The sequence below is a fragment of the Pipistrellus kuhlii genome, unplaced genomic scaffold (assembly GCF_014108245.1).
Source record: "Pipistrellus kuhlii isolate mPipKuh1 unplaced genomic scaffold, mPipKuh1.p scaffold_m20_p_30, whole genome shotgun sequence".
Lineage (NCBI taxonomy): Eukaryota > Metazoa > Chordata > Mammalia > Chiroptera > Vespertilionidae > Pipistrellus > Pipistrellus kuhlii.
In genome coordinates, this window is record NW_023425530.1 from 6,768,434 (window position 1) to 6,779,485 (window position 11,052).

The 11,052-nt window shown below is 53.5% G+C and overlaps 1 long non-coding RNA gene across 1 annotated transcript; it reads right to left on the reverse strand.

Moving 5' to 3' along the window:
* Positions 1-536: 536 nt before the first annotated feature.
* Positions 537-8,306, reverse strand: LOC123653303. The gene is made up of 3 exons (XR_006743034.1): positions 7,786-8,306; positions 2,682-2,810; positions 537-608 (listed from the first exon to the last, which is right to left on the reverse strand). It is a non-coding gene; the product is annotated as an uncharacterized LOC123653303 (long non-coding RNA).
* Positions 8,307-11,052: the final 2,746 nt, after the last annotated feature.

The following is an 11,052-nucleotide window of genomic DNA, read 5'->3' on the forward strand; positions in this document are numbered from 1 at the left end:
GCCTCTTCTACCGTGTTTCCCCGAAAATAAGACATCCTCCGAAAATGAGACCTACTTACAGGTTTCCTTCTGAGGCATCCCCCCCGAAAATAAGCCCCCCCCCCTAGGCTAAACATGAGAGATTTGGTCCACTGATTCTGAAAGAAATGGAGTCACAAGAAATTCACCAGGAAGTTCAGGAATTGGATTGTGACGATGATGTTCCAGAAGATGATGACATGATTGTCATTGAATAAATGAGTAAATTCTTGATACTGCAGGATTCACAGTTTGTCTGGTTTGTGTTGACAACTACCGTATTACCGTACCGTATACAGGTAATACATTTCCTTTCTTTTCATTTAACAATAAATGTGTACCGAATTCTTCTTCATGGAAAAATAAGACAGCCCCTGAAAATAAGACCTAGCGCATCTTTGGGAGCAAAAATTAATATAAGACACTGTCTTATTTTCGGGGAAACAGGGAAGCCTTTCGGTGGTTCTTGGTATTCAGGCGGTGCCTGAATGAATCCCTGGGTCCAGGTGAGGGGGGTGCACCCGGCTTTTGGACAGCATCACCCAGCCAGACAGATCACTTGGTGTCTCAGCAGGATGTTCCAGAATCTTCTGAGGTGAAAGGGAGATAGCTTGCATACACACACACACACACACACACACACTCTCTCTCATACCACACACACACTCATACACACATTCATACCACACACACACTCACATACACTCATACCACACACACACACTCACATACACTCACACACACAGTTATACCACACACACACACACACCCCCTCACACACACACACTCACACATACACTCATACCACACACACACACTCATACCACACACACACACTCACATACACTCACTCATACTGCACACACACACTCACATACACTCATACCACACACACACACTCACACTCACTCACACCACACACACACACTCACACTCACTCACACACACTCTCACACACACTCACACACACTCACTCTCACACACACACTCACACACTCACACACACACACTCAAACACACTCACACACACACACACATACACACACTCACACACAAACACACACACACACACTCACACACACATTCACACACACACTCACACACACTCACACACACACAAACACACTCATACACACACACACTCACACACACACACACTCACACACACACTCATATACACACACACACTCACACTCACACACACACACTCACACACACACTCACATACACACTCACACACACACTCACACACACACTCACACACACACATTCACACTCACACACTCACACACACACACACAAACACACTCACACACACACACACTCACACACACACTCACACACACATTCACACACACACACTCACACACACACTCACACACACACACACACACACACACACACACACACACACAGCAAGCCCCCTGCCCCTGATTCCCTGACAGGATATTTCCCTCGGGGGCAGAGAACAGCCATTATTAGGACAACACGGTGCCGGCAGGGGAAACCCATTCGCAGCGTTTCTCTCCTGTCGCTGTGAGGAGCCGGAGGAGGAGGAGGGGTGTGAGCACGGGGGAGAGTCACGATGCTCCGTCGGAGGGAGAACAGATGGGTGCTTCTCCCCGCCCCTCCCTGCTGGGCTCTGAGTCAGGAATCCGTGTCGGCCGTGGGCTTGTTCTGGCTGGTGTGACGGGGGCGAGTCTGGGAGGAGGAGGCTGAGCCAGGAGCTGGGTCCCGGGAGGAGGGACTGGGACCCCCGAGGACACCCACCCCACGACCCCTGCTCTGTCTCCTGGGCGGAGGGCTGCCTGCCTGGAGCCCATCCATCTCGTTTTCCGTTTTTATTCCTAAAAACCACCACCTGGGTTCTCCTCTCCCTTTATTTCCCCTCATCATGGTCCCTTCCCCTGAAGGCGGCCTATGGCTGTCCCAGACCCTCTGCGGGGAGCACACCGCAGCTGCTCAAACATCACAAACCTGGGCTCTCCACCCTGCCCGAGCATCACCCCCACTTTACAAGCGCCGCCCGCCCTCCCCTCCAGGCTGTGGGCACCCGACAGGGGCCGCACCCCACAGGGGCTGTGGGGCCCTCCGGCCCCCGGGAAAGCCTGGGCCACAGCCAGCTCTGGGGCGGGGAGACACAGCCCGCCTGAGCCAGTCATGCGGCTGTTTCAAAGCCATCCCTGGCTTCTCCCCGTCAAGGCCGAAACCTGGTAGCATAGCTCCAATGGCTCTTCCCGATCGAGGCTCCGAACTGTCCAGTTTCACCTTCTGAACCCCACCTCACCCCCTCTCCCCCCCACCCGCCACACACACACACACACACACACACACACACACACACCCGCCCTGGCCCCAGACCCACTGACCCACTGGTGTGTGGTCCCCTCTCACCCATGATGCTTCTCTCTGCACATCCCTGTTCCCACACCTGGATACCCTGCTCCATCCCCGTCCACCTCCTGAGCCTGGGGACTCCACACCTGTGCCCCACTCCCTGCATCGTCAGAGGTCAGAGGTCACAGGTCCCGCCACCCCCACGCCTGTATGTCTCCAGGTTCTGGCAGCAGCTTCCTCCCCTCGCCCCTCGGACCTGGGGGTGCTGATGGCTCCACATTCCCACTGGCCCATGGCGTGGCATTGCTCCCCACATGTGTCCTCACTTTGCAAACGTGTCCCTTCCCTGGACGGCTCGGTTGACCCATCCTGGTTGTCTGCTTCCTGTGAGGATGCTGGCTGACAGCGCCTCTGCCTCGGCAGCCCACTGGAGAAGGGCTGACGGTAGCACCTGCCTCTGGAACGGACGTGCGGATGGAAAGGGTGGATTATGGGTAAGGAAGGGGCCGAGTGCCGCGATGATCCCCCCACACGGGAGCCGAAGGCCCTCGCGCTGCTGCAGACACAGCGGGTCTTTCTGACCTGGCAGTCCCGTGTTTGCAGGACCTGCTGCCCTGTAGGCTGTGGTGTGCTCAGGGCCCAGCTCTGTGCCTTCACGTCCACGTCTCCTGGAGGGTCCCAGGCGGGCCTCCACCCGGCCCATCGCCACCCCTGGAGCTTGGGCTCCTCCGTGAAGGGCGCTCCCAGCATCCTGCGATGACCCACGTGTGTTTGCTTCCCCAGCACACGCCCAGCCCCTGCAGGGAACCTGTAAGTGTGCGTGGCATTGAGTGTTGGGGCCTGGGTTAGGCTCCCAGGGCTGCTGGGAAAAGGGACCCCAGACCAGGACGTGACACTCATAGTTCAGGAGGCGAGAAGTTGGCATCAAGGTGTCCGCAGGGCTGTGCTCCCTCCAAAGACCCTTGGGAGGGTCCCTCCTGCCCCCCAGCAGCTGGTGGCCCTTGGTGGCTCTGCCTCCATCCTCCCGTGACCCTCCCCTCGGCCTCCTCCCCTTCCTCCCTCTTCTATGCACACCTGGCATTGGGTTTAGGGCCCACCGAATCCAGGACCATCTCATTGCAAGATCCTTAACTTCGTTCCAGCCGCCAAGACCCTTTTTCCAAACCAGGCCACAGTCCCAGGCTCCGGGCGGGCCTGTCTCCATTTACCCACCATTCAGCCCCTGCAGGCCCACGGCTTCCTCGGGTCTTAGCTTTCTTTCCTTCTCTCTCCTTTCACGCGATGTTTGAGGCCCGTGGAGCACGGACCCAGCACACCCACCCCTGCCCGCTTTGCCAGGAGGGGAGGCGCGGGCCCCGTGCCATCTGACGGTTCTGTCTCTAACGCAGGCCCAGCCCGCAGGATGCCGGCTCCTCTGTGGGCTGCCAAGGAGCCGGGGCGAGCCCCCCACCGCCCCCCAGGCGCCCAGAGAGCACCCGGAGGCACCCCCGGACCAGCCTCTGTGCGGGGCTGGGCTGAGCGGCTGGCTGTCATTTCACTTCAGCCGTCAGAGCCCGCAGCCCCTCCACAGTCGGAAGGCTGGCCTCCGACCTGACGGCCGATTTCTTTCCAAGGCTGACAGGCTGGGTTAAGAGGGAGCACTCCTCGGAGCCCAGGCATACTTTTTCCGGCTCCACGTGGCTTCACCCTTTCCTCACAGAGAAGGCTGAGCCCCCGCTTCCCTGGAAGGAGCACCTCGCCTTCCCATCATCCCCCTCCCACTGTGAAATGGCCGCGCTGGCCCGGGCCCTATTCTGTTCCATCTTTAAAAAATATATATATATGTTTTTCTTTGAAGAGGTAAAATTCACCTACAGGACACCATGCCCTGGGCTCTTGCATATTCAAGTGCTGGGAAACCATCACCGTACCTCATTCCAGCAAGTTCCCATCACCCCAAAGGAAACCCCGTCCCCATTAGCAGTCACTCTCCATTACCCCCTCCATTACCGCCCCCCCCACCCCCCCCCCCCCAGCCCCTGGCAACCACTGATGTGCTTGCTGTCTCTATGGAGTTGCCTGTTCTAGACCTTCTGTGTAAACGGAGTCATACAATCTGGGCCTTTGTGCCTGGCTTCTCTCACGTGGCATAATGTTGTCGAGGGCCATCCATGTTGCAGGGTTAACCCTTTCGTTGTAAAAGCACGTCCCTCTCAGGAGCACGGGTCTGTGGATTTAAAACACATGCTGCACCCTTGTCACCAGCTCCTCACTTGCGATGCAGAAGGTTCTAGTAGTTGGAAGTCCTTGAGGTTCCTTCACACTGAGAGGCAGGCCCCCAAGGGTCTCGTTCCCAGCGGCCCTCACCTGAAGTGACAGCGCCACCCCCCTCCTTACACACCGGACATTTGTCACAGCTGTAGAGATGCTACTGGCATCTAGTAAGGAGAGTCCAGCCCTGCCTGGTGTGGCTCAGCGGCTAGCGTGTCAGCCTGCGGACAGAAGGGTCCCAGGTTTGATTCTTCTCAAGGGTTGTGGGCTGGATCCACAGGAGGGGGTCATGCAGGAGGCAGCCCATCAACGATTCTTTCTCATCATTCATGTTTCTAGCTCTCTCTACCTCTCCCTTCCTCTCTGAAATCAATAAATATATTTAAATATTCATTAAAAAATAAAGTCCAGGCATGCTGTTCAACATCTCCAATGCACAGGATGCCCCCCCTCCCACAATGAAGAATCACAAAGTCCAGAGCACCACCATTAGGGAACCTCAGTTCAGTGGACCCCTGAGGCACTCCGTAGATGACTCCTGCCCGCCCCTGAATGCCATGGGAACATGTCACAGCACCCCGTTGTCCATCCTGTTCTCTGTCTTACACTTTTTTAAATATAAATTTTTATTTTATTGATTTTTTACAGAGAGGAAGAGAGAGGGATAGAGAGTTAGAAACATCGATGAGAGAGAAACACCGATCAGCTGCCTCTTGCACACCCCCTACTGGGGATGTGCCCGCAACCAGGGTACATGCCCCTGACCAGAATCGAACCTGGGACCCTTGAGTCCGCAGGCCGACGCTCTGTCCATTAAGCCAAACCGGGTTTCGGCTCTGCCTTACACTTTTGCTCAACATTGTCTAGAGAGCCCTTCCCTCTGCATGTATTCGTTGTTCATTCTTTTTCATGGCTGCGCGGTATTCCACAGCCCGGCTACACCCTGACTTACTTTCCTTTTGCCAGTTGATGGCCACAGACCAACATCGGCGGCGATGAGCCAAACTGCCATGAACACTGGGTCTGTGTGTTTCGGAGAACAAACAGGGATGGAATTGCGAGGCCGGAGCAATGGCACTTTAGTAGATCAATTTCTGTGCTCGAGGAACTTGGCACAAAAACCCCGACTTCCCCTAATAACCGTTCTGGCAGCTCCGAGCCTGCCTTCCCAGCGGAGGCGAGGAGGAGCAAGCAGCGGCCAGCTTAAGAGGAGGAGGTGTCTCCAGCTCCTCGCCACTGCCACCTCCCCCTCACAGCCTCACACCTACCTCGTTTCTGCATTTCTTAAACTTTTTTTCATGTATTTTTATTGATTTTTTAAAATTTGATTAAGGTCCATATCCCCCATGCCCCTCCCCCCCACTCCCATACATGCCCTCACCCCCTGGTGTCTGTGACCACTGGCCATGCTTATATGCATGCATACAAGTCCTTTGGTTGATCTCTCCCTCTTACCCCACCCTCCTCTGCCTTCCCTCTGAGGTTTGATGGTCTGATCGATGCTTCTCTGTCTGTATCTGTTTTTTGTTCATCAGTTTATGTTGTTCGTTATATTCCGCAAATGAGTGAGATCATGTGATATTTATCTTTCTCCGACTGGTTTATTTCACTTAGCATAATGCTCTCCAGCTCCATCCATGCTGTTGCAAATGGTAAGAATTCATTCTTTTTTTTAAATATATTTTTTATTGATTTTGTACAGAGAGGAAGGGAGAGAGATAGAGAGCTAAAAACATCGATGAGAGAGAGTCATAGATCAGCTGCCTCTTGCACACCCCCTACCGGGGATATGCCCGCAACCAAGGTACATGCCCTTGACCGGAATCGAACCCGGGACCTCTCAGTCCCCAAGCCGACGTTCTATCCAATGAGCCAAACCAGTTTCAGCGAATTCATTCTTTTTAATAGCAGCGTAGTATTCCATTGTGTAGATGTACCACAGTTTTCTGATCCACTCATCTGCTGATGGGCACTTAGGCTGTTTCTAAATCTTAGCTATGGTGAATTGTGCTGCTATGAACATAGGGGTGCACATATCCTTTCTGATTGGTGTTTCTAGTTTCTTGGGATATATTCCTAGAAGTGGGATCACTGGGTCAAATGGGGATTCCGTTTTTAGTTTTTTGAGGACACTCCATACTGTTCTCCACAGTGACTGCACCAGTCAGCATTCCCACCAGCAGTGTATCATTTCTGCGTTTTTGTCTCCTCGCTGCCATTTGGCTTTGCAGCCCCTGTCCTGGGCCCATGCAAGGTCAGGAATCCCTTTCTACCTTCCTGTGGCCATGGCCTTGACCTCCATGGGACTCTCTCCTTCCTTCTCAACAACCTTCCCAACTCTGTTCTATTTCTGAGCCTTTAGACCTGGCAGGTGTTTTTCAGGTTGCCACAAGCCCCGCCACTCCCTATTGCCTTGCTGTCTGGACCCTGCTGCCATTTTTCTTGGCAACAGTCATCCTCAGAACTTCCTCTCTGCCCAGACCACCAAGGCCTCTTGTCTTCAGCGTGTTCTCTCTTACAGATCTCTTCCTCTGGGCAGGCTTCTCTGAGCCCCCTGGCCAGGAAGGGCCTCCAGCTATCCTCCCCCACAGCCCCCCCCCCCCCCCGTCGGCCAGCCCTCACATGTGTTGAGGAGTTCTTGACCACGTCCTTTTGCCCCCCACCTCGCTCAATGCACAGAGAATACTGGCCATGGGGCACAGGGCACGAAGGAGCGAGAGGGAGAGACCTCATGTCAGGCTGAATAAAACACCGGCCTGGCCCTCCCTTCTGCAGAAGCGGACTGGGCTCCTAGGATGAGCTTGGCCTACAGACCACACTCCTCAGACACTGGCCCAAAGGGGCCGGGCCCCAGAGGTCCGAGTGAGTTCCCTGCACCTTTATTGCCAAAGTCCATGCCAGCCAAGGCTGGCAAAGGGCAGGGCCCTCTCCCTAGGGTCCTTAACTCTCCACAGGCCAGGCCTACCCCCCAACATCCCAGCGATGCCCATGCTCTGTCCAGGTGTCTCCCAGTCCCGGCCCCTCCCCGGGACTCTCCCAGACTCCTCACCTGCGCACCTGTCTCACCTCCCCAGCTCTGCCCTGGATGCTTTCCTCTGAACCCGGCTCTCTGCCAACCCCCTCAGCTCTCCCCTCCCCACCCCTCCTCCCTCCCAATCACCCAGCTGACCTTCTCCTCACCTTCTCAGGCCTCCAGCGCCTCCAGGGCTTTCTTTCCCCTCCCTTTCCGCAGCTCCCACTTCAGACGCGCTCAGCTCTCTCCCTTCACCCCCCACTTCTCTCCCTCCCCCTACACCGTCTACATCTCTGTGCTCTTCACCCTGCTCCCCTGGACCCCCGCCCGCCACGCCTCCGCGTACCTGGGGGGCAGGGACCGGGCCTCCTCACCTGGCGGCCGCAGAGCAGCGGGGCAGCGGCCCCTAGCGGCCTCGGGGAGAAGCGCAGCCTGAATGCGCCCCCCGCCCACCCTCTCAGCGCCTAACTGGGAACAGACCGGCAGGCCTGCCCGCTGCTCAGGCAGGACCAGGACTGCTTGCAGGATTCTCGCTCTCTTCCACCCGCCTGCATTGTCCTGAGCACCTATGAGGTGCCAGGACCAGTTCTAGGTGCTGAGAATCCAGCAGTGGACAGGAAACAAAAAATCCTGGCCTGGGGGAGTTGGTATTCCAGGGACAGAGACAAATGAAACAAAAATAGGTACGGTGGAAAACGCTGCAGGAGGGAACAAAGGGGAGAGGAGAGCTGAGGAGTGAGCCGCGGTGTGTTTGCAGTTTTCCCCTCAGGTCTTTTCATTTTTATTTACTTATTTTTGTAATATATTTTTATTGATTTCCGTGAGGAAGGGAGAGGGAGAGAGAAACATCAATGGCGAGAGAGAATCATTGATTGGCTGCCTCCTTCACGTCCTGGACTAGGAATTGAGCCCACAATCTGGGCATGTGCCCTTGACCGGAATTGAACCGGGGACCCTTCAGTCCGCAGGCCGATGCTCTACCCATTGAGCCAAACCAGCTAGGGCTATTTGCAGTTTTTAATAGAGAGGCGAGGTTTGAGCAGTCCTGGTGAAGTGGGGAGGGAGGAATGCAGAGCTGAAGGGATCCTGTTGGTTCTGCCTCCAGTTTATGCTTTCCATCTGAACACGGCTCCCTAGCCTCATGCCCAGACCTCCCATCCCCTCTCACCTCAACTGGCCACGGCGGCCCCCTCCCCAGTCCCCTGTACTCCTCTCAAATTCCTTGTAATTTGGATTCAGTTGAGGTAAAATTCCCATAACATAAAATTAACCACTCACCATTTTATTTTATTTTATTATTTTTGAAATATATTTTTTATTGATTTTTTACAGAGAAAAAAGGAGAGGGATAGAGAGCTAGAAACATCGATGAGAAACATCGATCAGCTGCCTCCTGCACACTCCCTACTGGGGATGTGCCTGCAACCAAGGCATATGCCCTTGACCGGAATCGAACCTGGGACCCTTCAGTCCGCAGCTGTAGCCACTGAGCCAAACCGGTTTCGGCTGACCTCTCACCATTTTAAAGCGAACAGTTCCGCGGCCTTTAACACAATCTCAGTGGTGTGCAACCACCACCTCTGTCCTGTTCGCAGGCAGTTTCATCATCTCAGACGGAAACTCCATGCGCCGGGCAGTCACTCCCCATCCTTCCCCTGGCAGCCGGCACTCTGCTCTCCTTCTCTGTGGATTCCAGGCATTGCACAGAAATGGAATCACACCATAGCTAGCCTTTTATGTCTGACTGTTCCCACTCAGCTTCATGTTTTCAAGGATCATCATGTTTTGTGTGTCAGAACTTCTTCCCTTTTATGGCAGAATAATATTCCCTTGCGTGGCTATGCAGCTTGTTTATCTGTTCATCCATGGACCGACATTGGGCTGTTCCCATCTCCTAGCTTTTGTAGATAACGTTGCTGTGGACGGTAGTGGGCAAGGATCTACTTGAGTACCTGTTTTCAGTCCTTTTGGGCATATAACTAAGAGTGGAATTGCTAGGTCCTACGGTAATTCAGTGTCGTATTAACCGAGGAACCTCTCCTATAATCTTTCAAACATGTAAATAAGGTCATGTCACCTCCCACCCCCTCAAACCTCCCTCCTGGGGTCCCCCATCACTGAAAATCTAATCCAGACCCTCCCATGACACCTGAGGTGCGCTTGGTGGTCTCACCTCGATGACGCTTTGGCTCTTCAAATAGTTCTACCTGTTCTGACCTCAGGGACTTTGCACTTACTGTTCCCTCTTCTTCTTCTTCTTTTTTTTTAAATATATTTTATTGATTTTTACAGAAAGGAAGGGAGAGGGAAAGAAAGTTAGAAACATTGATCAGCTGCCTCCTGCACACCCCCCACTGGGGTGTGCCCGCACGTGCCCCTGACCGGAATTGAACCCGGGACCTTTCAGTCCGCAGACCAATGCTCTATTCACTGAGCCACACCGGTTAGGGCACTGCTCCCTCTTCTTGTACCACACACGATGGTCGCTTCGACTCAGTGCCTCCTCCTCAGAGAGGTGCCCCCTCACCTCAGCCTGAATCATACTCATCCACATCCCGCCTCAGGACTCTTCATGGCTTTCTCCTTCGTAACATCGACCCCATTCTGAGAGGTTCTTCTTGCTGCTAAGAAATCACGTGGTTCCCAAAGGAAGTGTGAGCTGCAGGAGGGCAGTGACTTTGTGCCTCTTGTTCACTGTCACACCCATGGCCTGGGACCAGGGTCAGGATCAGGTCCAAAACTCAACCACTAAGATAAACCATGGTTTAATGCAAGATTTAAAAAAAAAAATCCATGCAAACAACAACAAACAAACAAAGCATAAATCCACGCTGAACAAAATGTTGAAATCTTCAATAGAAAGACAGCCTCAGGCCAAAATCGGTTTGGCTCAGTGGATAGAGCGTCGGTCTGTGGACTGAAAAGTCCTGTTTGATTCCAGTCAAGGGCATGTACCTTGGCTGCAGGCACATTCCCAGTAGGGGGTGTGCAAGAGGCAGCTGATCGATTATTCTCTCTCATCGATGTTTCTAACTCTCTATCTTCCTCTCTGTAAAAAATCAATAAAATAGGGTGGGAACCTGGTGGAGGAGAACAATGGAGGAGGGGGGGAAAGGAACATTTGTAATAATATGAACAATAAAAATTTATTTTTAAAAAATCAATAAAATATATTAAAAGAAAAAGACTGCCTCAGTACCCCTGGCTTTTCCTTCCCAGCATGACTGCGCACGGCACTCTCACTGATCCTGTGTTTATTTTGAAAGTTGGTTATTTTGGTCACCATGGATTTTTGGCATGATTTTGGATTTTTTAAATATTGCATTGCAATATTATTTCTCTTAATTACTGGAAATTTTTGGCATCCTCTTAGGTTTGTAGCCCCGAAGTGCCTCACTCTAACGCCAGCCCTGGCTGGGGCCTGGTGCTCACAG